Below are 6,000 nucleotides of genomic sequence, written 5' to 3'. Positions count from 1 at the left end.
AATGCTTATTAGATGGTTTGCTAGTGAAAACATTTATGTTGTAATCAAACAATTTCTTTATTTTAGATGTAGGCCTCATAGATGTGTATTGTTTATGTGATATATCGGAAAAGCGACTTTAGTTAACCTGATATGAATGGATAATACTTGTTGCTATTTTATGGGTTACCTGAGGTAACCCTGTTATAACAAAATACTTAGTAGATACTTTGCTAGTATATGCATTTATGCTGTAATAAACCACTTTCTTCTTTTGTAATGTAAGAATTCATTGAAATTATATTGTTTATGTGATGTATATGTTAAGGTGATCTGAATTTACTTGAATTAAATAGGTTGTATTTGCTGTTATTGTTTGGGTAACCGCAGGTTACCCTTTTATGAAAGAATCCTTAGTACATACTTTGCTAGTGTATACATTCATATTTTAATTACACAATTTCTTAATCTAAAATGTAGGACTTCATAGATTTGTATTGTTTATGCGATGTATATACAAAGTTACCTAAGTTGACTTGAGTTAAATAGTTGTATTTGTTGTTACTATCGGGGTTACCTCAGGTAAACTGTCATAAATGAATACTTCAGATCATTAATTGAACTTTTATATTATAAAAAGTTTATAATTTTACCAGCCATCCCCACCCTACACGTACATACGAAATGAATGATCGGTGAATGCAAATAATAAAATCATTTGGGAAGTTTGTTGACATCTTTGGTATTTGGTCACATTAAAATTTGGTATTAAGATTTATCTAAGTAAGAACTATATTTTCGTGCGTATTTAATCAATGACGCATTACCACGATTACCTGAGGGCACCGATTACCTCAGGGCATACAGCGGCGGACCTAACTTCCACCTGCGGGTCATTCGCACTGAGTTTGTTCGCTCTGGTAGTCCGTTCGCCCTGGGTTTGTTCGCCCTATATTCATTTATGATATGTATATGTTACATCAATGAACGAAATATATATATAATATTAAAATATTGGTATATCTATTAAAAGTTAAATACAGAATAGATCTATTTGCCAAATTTATATTAATTTGATAAAACTCCTGGCTGCATTGTTACACTTTATTTTATAATTACTTTTAATTACTGTTGATTGCATTTTGATTGCTGATTAGATGTTTTTATGACACAAAAGGATTTTGGAAAACACTAAAAAAAATGTCTTACACTAAAAAAAGAATCTCCACCAATAGATATAAATACATTTTACGATTATTTTAAGGATTTAAACGCGGGTGAAGAAGAAGATATACATGCACCCGATCTTGACATTAATCAGATATCTAGTAACCCCATTTATGATGAAATATTGAATGGAAGTATTACTGACCTGGAAGTCTTGGAAGCCATGAAAAATTTAAAAAATAACAAGGCACCTGGTTCTGATAAAATACTTAATGATTTTTTTAAAAATTCACCACCTGTTTTTATGTCATTGTATTGTAAATTATTTAATATTGTATTAGATACTGGAATTATTCCAGACTCTTATACAAATGGCATTATTAAACCTGTGTTCAAAAATAAAGGCAATCCTACAGATCCTGATAATTTTAGAGCTATTACTCTTATCAGCTGTTTGGGAAAATTATTCACTTCTATTATTAATACTAGACTAAATTTTTTTGCGAATGAAATTTCGCTTATATCAGAAAATCAAGCTGGTTTTAGGAAAGGATATGCAACAACAGATAATATTTTTGTGTTACATGCACTTATAGAATTATATTTTTCATTTGGAAAAAAACTTTTTTGTACATTTATTGACTTTAGAAAAGCTTTTGACACTTTTTTAAGAACTGGATTATGGCAAAAACTACATCTTAGTGAAATCAAGGGGAAATGTTTCAAAGTTATCTTTAATATGTGCCAAGGTATTAAATCTTGTGTTCAATATAATGGTGAACAATCAGAATTTTTTCCATGTCTGATTGGTGTTAGGCAAGGGGAAAACTTGTCTCCTTTTTTATTTTCTATTTTCTTGAACGATTTGGAACAATATTTTAGAAATTTAGATGGTATTCCTTTAGAACTTTTAAAGGAAAAATTTGAAAACGAACTTCATATATTTTTTAATCGTCGTAATTCTGTATGCTGATGATACAGTAATCTTTTCAGAAACTAAAGAAGGCTTGCAACATTCCTTAGATATTTTCCAGTTGTACTGTGAAAATTGGAAACTGAAGGTGAATGTTAAGAAAACCAAAGTTATGGTATTTAGCAAGAGGAAAACTAAACAAAATCTGAAATGTACACTGCAGAATGATTTACTTGAAATTGTTGATACATATTCGTATTTGGGTGTCATTTTCAAATATAATGGTACATTTTTTGATACCAAGAAGAAACTTGTAGATCAAGCCCAAAAGGCACTGTTTTATATTTACAAAATTATACGGAATGAATCTTTACCAATTGATCTACATTTTAAACTCTTTGATTCTATGATAGAACCTATCTTACTGTATGGTTCTGAAGTTTGGGGCTTTGAAAACCTGAAAATTATCAAATAAAAACTCACTGTAAATTCTGCAAAAGGGCGCGGAAAGTTAGAAACACTACGCCTAATTTTATGGTGTACGGAGAATTGGGTAGATTTCCTCTTGAAATAAAGGTGAAAATTAGAATGATTATATATTGGTGTAAAATTGTAGATAATGAATCAAAACTATGCAGTTTATTGTATAGACTGATGCTTGGTTTAAGGCCTAAATCTAAATACACCGTTAAATGGGTAAATTGTATAGAAGCAATATTAAACGATACTGGCATTGGATATATTTTTGCCAATCAAACAGGCTACTGTGATAAAATGTACTTAAAACAGATACTTTGTGATCAATTTGTACAACAGTGGTTTAGTTATATTGAAAATTCATCACGAGGTCAATTCTACTCAATATTTAAAAAAAAAATACTTTAGAAACATATCTGCTAAAACTTCCCGAATATTGCAAGCTTTGGATCACACACTTTAGGTGTTCAAATCTGCGTCTGCCTATAGAAACAGGCAGATGGCAAAATATCCCGAGGCATGATAGAATATGTACTTTGTGTAAGAGTAATATTGGTGATGAATTTCATTTGCTATTTAAGTGTAAATATTGTTGTAAAAGAGGTAACCGGTGAGATCGCGAACCGACGAATAATGACGAACGAACGTATCGGGAGCAGTGATTTTCATATTGGGTAAAGCTCATTAAAATTGAATAATCGACTTAAATACCCCTTGAAACCTCACAAAGTTTCCTTTATTAGAAAACAATGGTAAAATATGGAATTTCAAGTTTAAAGATGGATATATAAGACTATGTATTTTTTAACTTATATATACATGTATACCGGAATTGCCTATGCTCGGATTAAAACGAAACAGTACGTATAAATGTATACTTGTTGTGATCACTTTTTACACGTTTAATATAGTCACATGGAATGATTATGCATGATTTAATCATGGGGACAATATTTTAAATACCAAGAAGCATGTGTTTGAAAGAAAAACATATAGAAGATTTTGAAATGTATTTGTTCAAAAATAAATATTTCAACATATACCAACTATTTAACTTGAAGATTTTTTCATGCCCCGCCCTCTCTTCATGTTAAGTAGTCGGTCCGGGATAAATGATTTTTTTTAGTTATTTGTTGCAAATTTCTTGCAAGGAACAACAAATAATAATAAAAAATAAACATTTGATAACCCCATCCCCATTTTATTCGTCTCTTTCCTAAATATTGTTTTATATCGCAGTTTATATAGCGGGTATCGGTCATCTATCTTTGAGGATGGTATAAGGAGGCAATCATTTAATTCTGAGGGGCGGACCTAGCAGATTTGGTCAGTAACATTATTAATTTTTGAAGAAGAAAAAAAACCTGCTACAGTAACAAGCAAGTGCATTTATTACACATACGTGTATCATTTTACTGTAAAATAGAATTTGGAGACCATTTTATAAGGTGGAAGCTAGCATATTTTTTCTGTGGCCAATAAATATATTTACAAAATCTACCAGCTCCGATCCTAGAATATAAAGGTCGTCCCCTAACCTCTGTTTAGTATGCGGTATAGCTGGTATTATTTCAGATATTTGGTCCGGGGAAAAAGAATAGTACGCCGGAAAAAAAAAAATTGGAACTTAATACGCTGGAATTATAAAATTGTATTATTATATCTTATTTGGTTTTTCATCGCTTATTCAGCGAAAGAACACATAGTATATATGAATATGATGAAGTTATTGTTAAGTATTCTGTATTTTTTTCTTAATTTATTTCCCCCTATATTACAAAGAGTAAAAGAATCTCCCCCTTTTTTGTTATTTAGCTTATTCTAAACAACGATCTGGATGAATACAAATGTTCATTTAATTCTTTCTTAAGCTTTGCATGTATGCACTCAAGGAGGGGTCATGTCCTACATATAGGTATATGCAGACGTTCCGCTAGAATTTGTCATTTTCAACTTGTCAAATTCATGACTGGGTATGAAGTTTAAACCTTATTATTTGACTAGGCCAGTAATTTCAGGACTAATATATGACAAGGCGAAAATAATCAGGCAAATCTATTTGTTTTTACCAAAATCAGAATCAAAATATTTTTTCTAAAAAATATAAGCCCCCATCCCCCTCCTACCAAAAATGCTCTGTGACTAAACTACGACATATAGAATAAAAAGAATAAACAGACGTGGTACGCGGGTCTATCAATAAAAATGCACTTATAATCTTAAAGCTAGATAATCAAGAACATTTAGGCATCTTAACTTGAAATTAATGATCCCGTTTCGTGTCATACGGCAAATTAGGTGATACGTTCGTGATTCGTACGTGGTTCGTGATCTCACCGGTTACCTCTATTAAGGGAAAAGTTTCTGCTAAGCTATTACACAGTGAACCCTAATTATAAAAAATGGAAGGTCTTCTTTCAATATGTTGTGTACAACTGTATAAACGTCTTTCTGTATTTATCAAAAACATTGCAAATATGTTCTGAAAATGTTAAAAAAAACATGTTGTATGTTATTGTTATATCTTTATACTATGTCATTGAAACCACATAATTACTTCGTCATGTTTATATAATGCTATTATGTATGACCTCATGTTACACATGTATCTGTGTCTGAGTGTTAAAATAAAATCTTGAAATCTACTTTGTAGTCTTTGAATTCACAGAAACTTATCCTCGTAGCAGCAAGACAACATAATAACTTAGTCTTCAGTTGTTTTACATTTAAAAATACTGCTGAAACAAGGCCGTAACGCATGTCCATTTAAAGTGAGGCATGTTGCCGAGCGGAGCGACTCGAAAAATTTTGGGCCCTTTTTTAAGGGGGTTCGGATGCATGAAACGGAAAAAACCTATATCAGCATTACTATCTATAATGAAAAACCAAAAAAATACAACAGAAATGCGGGTTTTTTTAGCTAGCCTAGAAAGTAACAAAACAAGTTTCAATATTAAAGTTAATCTCTGTTGGTCAATCAAAACTTTCCGATTCTCCTGTGACCTGTACTATCAAAAAGCTTCAACACAGGTTTTTATGTATATATATATATTTATGCCCAACAGCAATTTATATGCTTCTAAAAGACGAGAACATATTATAAGCATCAATTAGGATACATTTTTGTATACTTAATCATTAACCATAAGAATAGGTACAGAGAAGACTAGACCAACATTGTTACTTAACCAGATTTTTGACGTTCTAATGTCCTAACGTACCCGAATCTGGTTTCATAATTAAATGTCATCGGATCGGGAATAATATGTAAAATAGATCCGGAAATTTTCGCAGTTATTAGCGAAAAAATATCAAATGTTACTCACAGAGATTTTATCATTTGAATTGTCAAAATCTAAACTTTTTTTTTTTTTAGTTCAATGCCAATTTGTTTTTATTATATCCCTAACAGATTTCGTAGAAACAACCTCTGTTAACTTTGAATACTTTTCTTTAAAATATTT

The sequence above is a fragment of the Mytilus trossulus genome, chromosome 5, assembly GCF_036588685.1.
Source record: "Mytilus trossulus isolate FHL-02 chromosome 5, PNRI_Mtr1.1.1.hap1, whole genome shotgun sequence".
In the NCBI taxonomy this organism is placed as follows: Eukaryota; Metazoa; Mollusca; class Bivalvia; order Mytilida; family Mytilidae; genus Mytilus; species Mytilus trossulus.
Note: the sequence above shows the minus strand (reverse complement) of the source record.